The following is a 14,464-nucleotide window of genomic DNA, read 5'->3' on the forward strand; positions in this document are numbered from 1 at the left end:
TTAAGGCTCGAATTCATTTTAGTCCAGTACAATTTCCAGGTAATTTAATTGGCAAAAGGCATCTTTCAGATATTTTTAAATCTCAGCCTGCCAAGTTCTTGGTGCTGAAGGAGGAGGAGAAAAAAAATAGCCAACACACTCTCTTAAGGTCAAGGTGTTGTAAAACAAGGGCCAACCCCAACCATTAGCACTTGAGGAGAATGTAAAATCCAGGTCAGCCCAGATAATTGTTAGCTCGTTAAAACACAAGTACCCCAGACTGCACCCAAGCCCTAGGACCCAGGAATTTGCAAGTGGCTCAATCATTCATGCTTCAGGCCAGGCGCTGTCCTAGGTACTGTACTTCTGGCCCATTTAATTTTCATAAGAAGTCCTTAAAGAAGATCCGATGAGTTCTGTAGGCTTTTGGGGGGTGGGAGGATAGCATAGTAGAGGCGGTGCTGATTAGGAACCTCAGATTAAGACAGGTTAAGTAATGGCCCAAAGGCACAAGGTCAGACACGGTAGAGCAGGAATTTGAAGCCAAGTTTCCTGGTCATAATGTCCCAGGTCTTTCTATTTGTAGCACATGTATGGCCCCGAGGAGGAGAATATGGCTAAAACAGAAGCTGCAGAAAACAGTGAAAAGAATTGGGCTCTATTTCAAAAAGATTGTGTTTAAAACCAGTCCTGCCACCATCTAGCTGTGTGTCCTCAGGCAAGCTATTCAAACTCTCTGAATTTAGATTTCTTGCCCTCATGTCTTCTGTATTCTATTTGAAGTCAAGTTATGCAATGATCAGGTTCTCCCTTTCTCATTTGGCTAGAGGAGGTTTTCCTTGCCCCTGTTCTTCAGGATTAAATAAGAGAAGGTACATACAACACCTAACACAGAGCCCTTCACATGACAACCTCCTTCTCAAAAATGAGAACTATTTTTTTCCCATTTCTGTGAGAATCAAATAAGATACTATATTGTACAGCTGGTAGAGTGCCTGGCCTATTGTGAACTTTCCATTAATAGTTTATTATTATTATTATTATTATTATTATTATTATTATTACTGAACTAGAGAAACAAATGTGGGAACTCTGATACACAGGTTGAGCAGAACCAACAGTAAATGAGCAAGATTTTATTGAGCTTTGCTGTATGCCAGGCCCTGTGCTGGGCTCTTTCAGCCATAATAGAATCAGTAAATCTAGGTGGAGAGGCATCTAGATTTTTACATATAAAGATTAGCAACAGAGAGAGAAGCATATTGGAATAGTCCTATTCTTAACTCATTAAAACTACACTATACTAAAAAAGAAGGGGGGTTAGCAATAATGCAGGATGTAAACTCCCTCTGAAGATGCTTAAGAGAAATCACAATGAAGCCATCATTCGTTGCCACAAAGGGATGATAAAGGCAACATAAGAAAGTGATTAAGGCACAGATTTTGAACCAGATCTATCACTACCTAATTGTAAAAAGTTGAACAAGTCACCATGCCTCAGTTTTCTCATCTGTAAATTGGGGATAACAGTGTATGTCGCAGTGTTTTAACCACTAAATGATATAAAGTGTTTAAAGTGTTTATGGTTAGCAATAATAGCAAATATTTATTAAGGGTCTTCTCTGTGTCATGCATTTGGTGGAAACTCATAGAAAACACTCACTCAATGTTGGCTGGTGTTATCATTAAGCAATAGAAAGATCCAAGTTGCCAGGGACCAGAGGTATGAATTTTTAGGTGAACTAAAATCAAAAACCAAATTCCATCCCAGAGACATTACTAAACTGTTATCAAGCATTAGCTAATCTGGATTGATACTGTCCTGGGATCAGTGTTCTAGGCTTTTCCTCTTTTGTCTTTTTTATACCATATAATATGATAAAGACACACCCAGATTTTAAAAACCATGACTTCCTTATGAATCCTGGCAATAACCTTTTATTGAATCACCTACAGCTACAGCATAAGATGTTATTATAAGAGCCAAGTGGGGGTGAGCTTGAAAGTGCCCTGTTCTAAGGACAGAGGTCCCTTAGGAGATCAGAGCTAAGATCCTTAGGAAATTGTAATGAGTCTATTGGCTTATTTGTCCCTGACCCCAGAACTCCTTCTCCCAACATATAGTCTCACCATTATAATGCATAAGCTAGGAAGGAACCAGAAATGTGCCCATAAGAGTGAGGGCTATGTTTCCCCCTATCTCCCAATATCTCTCTGGGATAAGACTAGGGCCCTTTAGCTGGTGAAGAGAGGAGAGTTTAGGATCCCAGTCTGCTTGAACTGCATCTGTTGTACACTTAACAGTGAGGGCCAGAGTGTAGAAATCAGTCCCAGCTGAAAAGGGCTGGGGGAAGGGGTGCTGTGCACCAACCCTCTATTTATCCTTTTTGATTTTCCTCTAGGAAACCACCTGTGTAGTCCTCAGAGGGAAAGGGAAGAATTTCAACCCCAGTGGGAGCTATTACCAGATAGTCTCCCTTCCCACTTGGTTGGAGAGTAAAACAGAAGCAATTGACTGTAATTTAAAAAGCAGAAGAGGAAGCAACCCAATTGTCCATCAGTGACTGAATGGATAAACAAAATGTGATACTACATACACAAAATGGAATGTTATTCAGCCTTAAAAAGGAATGAAGTTCTGACACATGCTACAACATAAATGGATGTTGAAGACATCGTGCAAAGTGTTATAACCCAGTTACATAAGGAAAAATACAGTATAATTCTATTTATAGGAGGTATCATGTCCGATTCATGCAGACAGAAAGTAGAGTGGTGGTTGCCAGGGGCTGGGGGTAAGAGGGGTATGATGGAGAGTTATTGTGGAGATCCATTCTTCAATGGGTATAATGTTTCAGTTTAGGAAGATGGAAACATTCTGGAGATGGATGGTGGTGATGGTTGTACAACGACGTAAATGTACCTAATGCCTCTAAAGTGTACACTCAAAAATGACTAAAATGGTAAGTTTTATGTCATGTATACTTTATCACAAGGAAACAAAAAAGGGAAAGAAGAGGGTAAGGCTGTTTAAACTCCTTTTGCCAACTGACATACTGGTTACTTCCTATGTTCTAAATAGATCAATACAGGTCTAGTCCAAAGTCATATTTCAAGGTAAAGATGTAGTGATTCGTATACACTGTTGGAAATAGCTTTTAAAAACCTATTCCAAATTCCCCTTCCCACTGAACTTGTTCTTAAGATGAAACTCCATTTAGGTGGGGAATCTCATCTGATCTTTTTTTAACATGGCCTTTAGTTAACAAGGCAAAGGTATGTCTCTACACTTCTCCCAAATCATCTACTGGAATTGGCTTTGCGGAAATCATTCAAATTTTGAATTTCTGCACAACTTCTACCTAGACATTAATAAATCTTCACTGTGATTGTCTTCTAACTTTCCATGGCCAGTGGCTTAGCAACCTACACTCCACCCTGTGGGAATCCTGGCTGGGAGAGCCGATCAGGAAGGAGACTTCCCATAAATGAGCTGGCTGGATGCATTTTGTGGGTAGGCAATCCCACAAACAAGCAGAATTGGGAAGAAGGTGTTCAACAGAGTCCCTGAGTGAAGGAAAGCAAAGTACATGTTTGCCCACTAAACATGTTAACTGCTCTATGACCTACTTAGACAAATTTTGAGGCCTGTTAAAGTCCCTAACTTACTGCCAGAAACCCTAATCTGTTAGTTGAAGACCTCATATTCATATTGTGCTAATGCCCCATCTATATTCAACATTCCCTGAACAGGGATCCCTGGGTGGCGCAGCGGTTTGGCGCCTGCCTTTGGCCCAGGGCGCGATCCTGGAGACCCGGGATCGAATCCCACATCAGGCTCCCGGTGCATGGAGCCTGCTTCTCCCTCTGCCTATGTCTCTGCCTCTCTCTCTCTCTGTGACTATCATAAATAAATTAAAAAAAAATCAGTCAACATTCCCTGAACATAGAGTATCTACAGATACAGAGTCAGAGAAAACTGGACAGGCAGGGTGACAGGACTAATTATGTAGGAGGTATGTGTGTTTGTGTGTGTGCGTGCATGTGCATGCCTGTGCGTGTATTTTTTTCCCACCAAAGTCATCAAAATCTCTGATAATTTATTGCTCCTTCATAGTAAAACTAGAAGAGACTCTTTACCCTGGCCTACAATCAGGGATGAGAGGGGCATCTTGCTGTTTCAGTGGGTTAAACATTGCCATCAGCACAGGTCCTGATCCCAAGGTCCTGGGATCAAGCCCTGAGTCAGGCTCCTTGCTCAGCAAGGAGTCTGCTTCTCCCTCTGCTCCTCCCTCTGCTTATGCTTGTTCATGCTTGCTCATGCTTGCAAATGGGCACACACACACTCTCTCTGAAATACATAAAGAAAATCTTAAAAAAAAAAAAAAACTCCTAAGGAAAAAAACAACCAACCAGGGATGGGAGTGGAATGGATATCCCTGAATGAAGCTATAAGGATATCATAGTACATGAGTCACCCCAGAGTCTTCTGGTCCTAAAACTACTCTTGAATAAGGAGGAACAGCAACCTCCTCAACCAAGACCTTTGTGGATGGCATAAGCCATCCATTTTTCATGGCATAAGCACAATCACAGTGACCTTTCCTTTCCCTTTCCCTAGTAAGTTTACACAGGTACTCTTTCCTCACCTCACCCTCCTTGAGCCCAGATGGGCTCCACTCATCAGGTGACCAGCCACCTGAATGCTCAATTCCAAGTTTTTAATAGAAATTTCAACATCATCTCCATGTACTGTACCATCTCCATGCACTGTACCATCAAATAACAGGTCAGCTCAGAGGCAGAAACCTGCAAGGGTTCCTATTTGGATTTGGTTGTGGCTTGCACACACCCACACACACTTACACACTTGAAATGACCACTTGACTTTCTAACTCCATGACCATAAATTTGGATGAGGAATGCACCCTTCTCCCACTCTCTCAACCACCCAGTAACAATAGCCTCAGACCTCTTAAATGTTCTCTTAAAACTCTACTATAGTCCACATGACCATCTATTAAACAACACATTAAGCAATGTATATTTCCACTACAAAAAGTAGCAGTGAAAGCCATGGTGAGAGAAGTCAGAAAGTGATGGTGTTGGGGGAGGGAAAGAGAGGAGAAAGAAGAACAAGGGAAATCTTATATATTGTGTTTGGTTTAGTAGCTAAATAGGTGTATGCAGTTGTCAAAACTTACTAGTATCAATACTTAAGATCAGTACATTTTATTATATGCAAGCTATACCTGAATTTTTAAAAATGTGATATTGACACTCTCCAGGTAAAAGATGGCAACCCACAGTTGTGGAGAATAGGGCAGGATGCCAACCTTTTCTTTTTCTCCACCTTTCTTGACATCTCTCATCTCCCCCAGATCTGAAAGGCAACCCAGCAGAGTCTCCTCTGCTCCATGAGGGGGGATAGATATGAAAACACAGTGGCTTTCTCTCCAAAATGCTGGCCAGATGTGAAGACTAGAGCCACCAGGGGAGCAGAGATTCTTGGATGTGGGTGGGCTTGCATCCAGCCTCCCACTCCTCTCCTGGGGTTTCTATAGGTGCTCAGAACTCAGCCCTCCCCTAGTCATCCTCCCCACATTCTGAGCCACAGAAGACTCATGCTACTCCCAGAGAAGGCTCAGAAGAGAGAAAAGTCATCAAATACCTAAAACCAAAATATCCATGGCAATGTGTCCTCAAAGGATGCCTTTAACTAGGACAAAGTGAATGTGGCAATCAAGTGCATGACCTCAGTCCAGCCTAGAGGCCACCAGCTGGGTGTTCTCTTTTTACAGTAAGTCCAGAGAGCTCTTCACCTGGCTCCTAGTCATCTTCTTTGTTGAGGACTGAAGGCCAGAAATACCTTGAGATTCTCTTGATTCTCATTCTTCACCAGGGAGAAGCCACTGCTCTACACTGAGTTCACTAAAAGGTCTTGGTTGCAAATCTGTCCACTGGGGAGCAATACATCTCTGCTCTCCCTCACATGAGCATCTCTGCATTTCACAGGTGATGAAATATTAGGAGACCAGAAGTTCTATTTCCGCTTTTGCTACCCTCTAGCCTAGCACTTTAAATGCCTATGTCTCCCCATTTATTAAATGGGCCCAGTAATGACATGGAGCACTTCTTTCAGAGAGAATTTAAGGGCATTAATGAGATAATGACCACTAAGTATGGTGACTTCAGTAACAAATGGTGGCTTTGGATAGGGTCCACTGCAAGGGCATGAATTTCTTTTAAACCTTCAGGGATATGTCATGCAGAAATCTATCCACTTTCTTTTTCAAACTGGAAAATTTCAAGGATGAGAGGAGTTGGGAGAGTTGAAATATCAATGAGTCAATGTTGGTTTCTGATGCTCTGCTTTGTCTATTTCAATCTTTTTTCCCTACCATTAAAACATGTGATTTCACTATTTTGCTCACTGCATTCCACTTTCTGCCATTCTAGGGAGATGCTGGGATTTCTGGATTCAATGGCAAACATAGTCAGAAAAAACTCAACTGCAGTGTCATTTCACTCGGAACTATGTGTCTCACCCAGAAGACTCCCCAACCAGACAGAGGCAGAGAGTATTTTTTTTCAGTTTGGAGGAGGGGCCCAGAATGCTAAATTAAAAGCAAAACACAGAGACACCACCTTAGGGTTCACTGGGGGTTGGAAGGAGGGAAACCACCTATTCTGACTCTTAAAGAAAGTGACCAGAAGTTTAAATGATTAGGGGCCAATTCAAGACAAAGTTTACTCTTACCAGAAGCCACATCTCTTTAAAATTCCCCTTGGCATGCTGGCTTCATGGAAACATGGATGATTGAAGGAAGTCCCCAACACCACTTGTTGAATGACCCCACCCAAACAGCTGTGGGTGAGACAGAAGGGCAGGGGGGTGCAGACAGATAGTGTCACCAAGGCAAAACCAAAACAGATGCAGGGAATTGATTTAATATATTTCTGAGGGGCAGGAAGCAGAAGAGACAGAGCAGTACCTTTCCAAAAAAAAAGTAGCAATGAAGTTAAAGCAATGATGAGCCCATCTGTGGAATCTAAGTACTGGAGGACATAGCACTACATCAAGCCTTTTTGAGTCAGGACTGGTCTAGGTTCTCTTCTGCTTCCCCAGATGTAAGGAGACAAGCCTGTCTCCTGAGCTGTCTTTCACAGGCAGAAAAAAAAAAGGACAGAACAGATTTTGTCCTCTTTCCAACCACACATAGTCAAAGATAAAAAAAAAAAAAAAAAAGTCCTGCCTCCTTGTAAATGTAGTATAATCCACATTGACCACCTCTCTAAAGCTCAAGACATTGACACTTTACTAAAACCATTGAAGTCAGGGGGATCTCAGCCCCCAAAACTACCCCAACCTGATGCTCACCTGTTGTACCTGCCCACTTACCACAGATTTACACCAGGAGAGAAAGTGAAAGGTCAGATTGGGCTCTCTTCACAACAAGAACCCAGAGATCCTAGGGAAATTGACATTTAAAAAGCCACCTCTTCCAAGCTCTCACAGAGGAGCATAACTTTTAACTCTACCCCCACTCCCAACCCCCTCAGGCTTCATTTGCAACACTTTCCCTCCGTGGTTTGTCCGGAAAGAGTTAAAGAAGGTGCATGGCTAATTCCCCCAAACCCTCCCTCTTATCTACATAGAAAAAGAACAGCCCTACACAGAGACACACAGGAACCCATTGGCAATTTAACTCAGCCCTCACCTATCTTATGCAACAGCACACAGACACACACACACACACACACACACACACACCCCGGAAGGCCAGAGTCCACATCCCCCTTTAATTTGTTAGAAACCTACGCAGAACCCGGCTCCACTGGCAGCTGTAAGATAGATGTAACCTTAGTGCCAAGCGCCTTGCAGGAACACACACAGACACACAGGAACCAAAAATGCATCTCATAGCTCTCCGTGGTGCTGAAATCACGCTAGCAGGGAAATCGAAGGAGAGCAAGTGCGCTGGACTTACCCGGCTGAGGGTGGGCGGCAGGGGAGCGAGAGGAGCTTCCTGCGAAGAGAATTCTTGTCTGTGCGGCTGGAACCAGCTGATGCGCTCACCTAGAGAACCCACCTCTCTCCCTTTTCTTCCCTTCCTCCTTTTCTGGGAGGAAGAGAGGAGGCTCCACGAAAGAAATGAAAGCCAAGCTGACAGGGCTAGAGTGGAAGGAGAAAGAGGAGGCAACAAAAATAAGATTAAAAAGTCAGGTGGCTTTACTCCACTGGTGGTAATTCCTTGGGTCAGGGGGGACCCCTCTTTTCTCGTTTTCTGTGTCTGTGCCTTTCTCCGTCTCTGCGTGTTGAGCCAACAGCCTTAGCACAGTAGGTTCCTGCCTCTGACGTGAGAGACAAGGAAGCCTGGGACTGCTTTGCTGTCTCTCTCTCACGCGCTCTCTCTTTTCCCCTCTTGCTGAAATTTCAGCAGCATGATATTTTTTTTTAAGCCTTCGTTTTTTCCATCCCCCTACAAGCAGCCCCCTAGTGGACAGAAAAGAAAAGTATCCTGAGTCCTCTTGAACAGTGCAGATTCAGACACAGGAGCAATCTTCGTACTCACAAACTCTTGGGGACTGCTTTTGCACAGATAGGGTCCTACATAGCCAGTCTTCTTTCTGGCCAACCCAGATAGGAAGAGAGGGGGAAGCAAAGGGAGAGGGAGAAGTCAGGAGCTTTTGCAGATTCTTTGTCCACAAAATTGCAGAAGTAAAGGGTGGAATGAGGGTGGGGGAAGTGGTTGGGGAGAGAATGTTTTTTGAAAGATGAGTTGTGGGGGGTCTCAAGTGCTTTAAGGTCATGACTCAGCATGACACCCTTTGAATAGTCAGAGTCTGCAGCCAGATGAGCTATGCCTATACTTAGGATCACCCAGAATTGGAGTGCTTAAACAGGTAGTGAATAGAAGGAACCAAGGATAAAATATCTAGCCACCACCTCATTTGATGCCCTAATACGGCTTTTCTGAAAGCTGGTAAGAAAAATATATTGGAAGCCACAGCCTGAGATCATCACAGAGATGGAGAAAGAAGCAACCTCTTTGAGCATCCATGCAGAACTGTGGCAAAGAAGAGCCATCAAGGGGTCACTTCTCACAGGCTCCTAAGGAATGTCTTACACTTTTTTAAAAATGTATAGTCTCACAATCTCCTGGAAAGAGTCCTAGTACTTACATCTACAAAGTTGAGTTCTAGTTTCAGACCGCCACTTGCTTACTGGACATTTTGCTTCTTTATGGCTCAATTTCACTATTTGTAAAATGTGGATAATGCTGCCCCCTCCCTACTGAATAGAAATGCTGAGGGATTGGAATGGTATAGAGACATAGAACTATAGAACTGGCAGGGAATTTAAAGGTAAACATATCAAAACACTTTTCTTATGTTTAATTTATACCTAACAAATAATAATAGCTAGCATTAATAGATTATTTAGAAAGTGTCAGGCACTGTTCTAATCCCTTATATGTATTAGCTCGTTTAATATATATTATAACCCTGTAATGCAGGTGCTACTATTACAGCTTTATAGACCAGGAAACTGAGATCAGTTGTTGGTTCTTTTTTATTTGTCATGAAAAATAGTGGGACCCAGTGAAGCACAGAGGGGTATAATTAGTTACCAATTAGTAGTACTGTGTACTACTCACACAGTCAGTGAGTAGCACAGGTGGAGCTGAAATACAGACCATCTGACCATGGAGCTTATGTTACTAACTTCTATATACAATGAATGTATACTTCAGAAGTGACAGCATCTGAAATAAACAGAAGAAAGGACCATAGCTACCATTATTTTCGTTTAAGATAAAGTGTCTAGATTATTGTAATAAATTTATATGCAGCTGAGTTTTTAAAATACGTTATTTACAACTACGGGTGCCAACACACTGTGGAAATTGCTATTACTGATGAGAATTCTCTAAGAAAACGAATTCTCTTGGTGATTTGAGTAGTTTCACATATACAAAACTGGTTGTAAATCTCATGAAGTTGGAAACTACTGGGCTTTAAAATCAGTTCAGAAGACACATCCCTTGATTTCTGTACCAAAAGGAGATCATTGCCTAGTGCCTAACACAGTACTGAGATGGAGCTGGCAATTTGATGAGCTGAATGGTTGCAAAGCACTCGGCTAATAAGCACTCAGTGAGCTGTTGACATTTTCTTCAGACTTTTATAATTGTGAATTCCTTACCTAATGTGGCTCACTTTTTCCTGACTTTCTTTAGATCAAACATGAATGGAGCAGGACAAAGATGGGATGCGAGTGTTAACAAACCATGGTTCCTGTCCTCATGGAGTTCCCAGCTCCTCAAAGTGGGAGAGAGGGGCACGAAAGACCATTCAGTTCAGGGTATGTAAGTGCTGAGACATGGTCAAATATAATGGAATAAGTGAGCACATAGAGAAAATAGCCAACCTGATCTTTGAGGATTGAAGGTACTTCCTGAGGAGTGCGGCATATAAACTGAGGCCAGAAGAATGAGAAGTTATCTCAGCAAAGAGTGGGGAAGAGAGTTAAACAGAAAGCACAGCATGTACAAACTTGGAAGTAAGAGAGAGAGTACAGTGTGGAAATTTCAAGGCAAACATTACCCTTCTTTATAAAGGGAAAACTGAAGCTCAGATTTGAGTGGTTTGATCATGATCACATATCTAGTTAAGTGTAGAACCCAAATTAAATGCACATCTATTTAACTCTAAACTCATCCTGTTTGTGAAGCACCACATTGTCTTCTCTCATCTCTGAGAAGTGCACACACAATGACATAGGGTGTTTCTGTAAAATGCATATAGTAACTGAGGGCTGACATGGCATCTGCAGAAAACTGGAAGTGTGATCTGTTAGATGAGAAGGCCACAAGAAGGCAGTAGTCAGTACAAAAAAAGGAGAAATTCAGAAGGGCAGAATTTTTTCAACTGTAACAACTCAATGTATTGGGAAGTAGGAATATCTCAGAGGTGCAAAGGCATTATAGACTCACATTTGAAAGGAAGAAGGAATGCAGAAAGGACTAAAAGGGAGATTCAGATTAAGTGCTATGGAAGCCCAGAGAAGAGTGGCTTTTCATCTGGACCTTAAATAATGGAGACTCAGGAAACCGAGCCTAGCCAAATTATGTACTCCATGGAACTCAGGCATTTCACACATAGAAAGCAGAAAATCTGAGTTGTCATGAAAAATAGTGGGACCCAGGGAGAAGAGTGTCAATGATCAGTATAGGCAGAAAGAGGTTAAACTTTGGAAAATGGACAGCAAGGGTGGGGGGGATGAGGGAAGTCAGGTTGATATATGAATTTGGTTTTGGACATGTCAAATTGAGGGAGGGTATAATTATATATCATAATAGAGATGTCTAAGCAAATGGTTGGAGTATGTCTCTGGAGCTGAGGCTGGTGATGTAGATCTGGAGCCATTTGCATGATAGTTTGCTGGACGGAGACTATCAATGGGAAAGAAAACTAGTAAAACTAAAGACAGAATCCTAACTCTATTTCCTTGGTCTCTGGGCCAAGTTTTATACTTCTTTAGTCCTATGGCTAATGTGCTTGGTATCCAGTAGATATCCACAAACACTTGTAGATTAGTTCATAATAACTCAAATTATCTCTTAGTTGAAGCTAATATTGGAACTGAGATCAGTTGTTGGTTCTTCAGTTTCCAATCTATGGTGAAAGACAAGGCCTCTCTGTCAGAATCTCCTCCCCTGGAAGCTGGTAATAATTGGCCCTGGTTTTGATTTTTTACCTAGCACTCCAGCCCCTAAGTCCTTCTGTGGATCAGTATTAACTCTCCATCTAGGCTGCCATACCAAACTAAGCATCCCCTCAACCACTGAGCTGTCTCCAGAGAATCAGGTGGTTAAGCACTATGGTATAATTTCCCAAAGGAAAACTACCCCTGGTCAGCACCCAGAAGTCCCATAGGATTCACCATTCCTAAATTTGAGGTCTCTATATGGGGACTTAAGAGATGCAGCTGTGGCTTTTTGACAGAAAAGAGAAGAGAACCTAGTATTGTGCTTTGGGACTTGACAAGTCCAGGATAACCACGGGGAAGCCCTTAATTCCTAAACTAACCTAGGCCAACATCTATGCAATAAGCATAGAACGGAAGGATGTCTGGCATAAACATCAATAAGATGTGTGATGGCCTCAGGACTCTGGTCAAGAAGGAAAGAGAGAAGAGGAGCAATGTATAAGATCTAGATTCTTAATCACCACTCTCAAAGCCTATTTTATACAGGTAACTTGTCCTGAGCAGATCTTCCTATTTCCCAATCCATCCCTCCTACATAATTTCTGACCCTGCCTTCTCCACTTTCCCAAAGTGCATTTCCAGGCCACAGTTATGTAGAATTATATGTTATTGCCCTTTCCTCCTATAAGGATGTAAACTCCTTGAGAGCTAGGACATGGATTGCCTTCAGGAAGCATCTGACCGCATACCAAGGGGCTCTTCTAAGGTCCACTAAGTCTCCTAGGTTTGAAGGAGACAGTACAGTGTATTGAATAAAGGTTCTTCCAATTAAGAGACACTATTTGGGAGGCAGATGGCCTCTTTTATCCTTCTCATCCCAAATCTTTTCACCATTACAGAGGTGAGGACACTGGGCACTTCATGTAGTCTTATTGTGACTCTATCCTCCCTGGGCAGAAAAGCCCTGCTATAAGCTGTGCACTCTCACACCTAATTTTAAAAGACCATTCACTTCCACATTCTGTAGGTAGAGGGCCCAACAGTGACAATTTGTAGGTCAGGGAGGCCCAGGAGTGTTAGGCATAGTAACCCTGGCAATAACTGACTCTCCTAAAGTAAAGAAACAGCTCAACCCAGTCAGAGAGTCCCAATTGGACAATGTCCCAAAGACCCCCATGGAGCTTTGTACCCCCTCCTATGGCATAGCTCCTGGCCATGTGGGAACTAGGGAACTTCTGCAACATCTAGGAGCTCAGATTATCTGAAGAAGCTGCTTTGGGGACTTACTCCCAGACCTTTAAAGTGAGGGTGTTGCTTCCATCCAGGGTCCATGGAGAATGGAAAGCAAAGGGAGGGACAGTTGCCAACAGAGTTTCCTGATAATGAGAATTTCCTAAAAGTGGTCCAAGTCAGGAAGGATGGTCACTTAGTAGGACATTATAGGGAGATTCAAACTTTTGTTCGGTGTTTGGAATAAATAACTTGCCCATTCCATTCCCTTCCAGCTCAGATAATATAGGATTATATTGACCTAATGTCTGAGGGCCTTGTTTACAAAGAACAAGTTCATGATTTGGGCTTCATTTTCTGGGAGGTAGAAGGAGGAATTCTTAACGATGACCATAAGGGTAATTAATATAACTCCAAAGCTTACCCTCACAAGGAGATGGAGGAGTCCCTGTCCTCTTAAAGCCAGGGCTGGGCTCGGGCTCAGTTCCAAACTGACTCAGCAGGCGTTAGTGACCTCAATGCACAATAGGGGTGATGTCTGGAAAGAATCCTGGAGTGCTGACTGACTTCCATACAGACAGGAAGGCTAGAATTTCAGCCAGGTACTGGTTGGCAGAGGGAGCATTAGGAAGTGGCACCAAGAAGTTTTAAGAGCACTAATGGATAGAGGAAGCCTATAAAAGGAGCTTTTCCTTGCAAGGGGTGGGGGAAGAGGGAGGGGTTGCCTGAGCTGGAGAAAAAAAGTGGGGGAGGTGTTAGATAATCTCAAGTTTCTGTGGCAATCCACTAAAGAGCTAGGATCTGCCCAGTGTGTTAGTAGAGTAAGTGGAAAGGAATCCCTACCCCAAATCTTTCTCCTACTGTATGTCACAAGATGGCAGACATCATTATAGTAGACTGTAGTATTTATTACTTCCCAACCTCATTCTTTTTGTTTTTGTTTTTGTTTTCTGGAATCAGAACCTACCCATCCTCCAACATAGACACTAACCTGGATACTTAACCTAGGTCTGGCCAACCCAAGATCCCCCTCTAGGTACAGTGATGGGCTTGGGGCTGGGCATATGAGCTAATTATGAGCAGGGTCAATCAGAATCTTACTTAGAAATGGGAAAAGAAACATTGTTTTTCTAATGGGGTTGTCAAACAGGGACCATGTAAACTTGGCATTGACCATAGTCATCTTCACTGACCTTAATGAGGAATCACATTCACAGTTAAAAACAATGACGCCAACATCAAGCAAGAAACAGTCAATGATAGGGAAAAAGAGAGCCCAGATAACACCATTTGCACCCCTAGATCCAACCAACCCTGAATCTTCCAGTTAGGTGAGCTGCTAAACTCTCTTTTTGTTTAAGCTAATTTGTTTTGGGTTTTTGTCAAGCAGGCTTAACTTTTGAGTCCTCTAAGGCTCCCAGGGAAATTCAAATTCCTCTTAGGGTATGCCTTCAGCTGGTGAGAAGCATCCAACTGGGAACATAAGAACAGATAGATGGTTAGAACATAGGAGCAAGAGCAAGATGGGGCATGATTGAA

At 42.6% G+C, this 14,464-nt stretch overlaps 1 protein-coding gene across 1 annotated transcript in view; it reads right to left on the reverse strand.

Moving 5' to 3' along the window:
* The window catches only part of TNR (tenascin R), a 409,491-nt gene extending 401,076 nt beyond the window's left edge, over nt 1–8,415 (reverse strand). Inside the window, exon 1 of the mRNA XM_077901774.1 lies at nt 7,971–8,415. The gene's annotated coding sequence lies outside the window, so the exon portion shown is untranslated. The remainder of the gene's footprint in view (nt 1–7,970) is intronic.
* Nucleotides 8,416–14,464: the final 6,049 nt, after the last annotated feature.

This window comes from Canis aureus, chromosome 6 (genome assembly GCF_053574225.1).
Source record: "Canis aureus isolate CA01 chromosome 6, VMU_Caureus_v.1.0, whole genome shotgun sequence".
Lineage (NCBI taxonomy): Eukaryota > Metazoa > Chordata > Mammalia > Carnivora > Canidae > Canis > Canis aureus.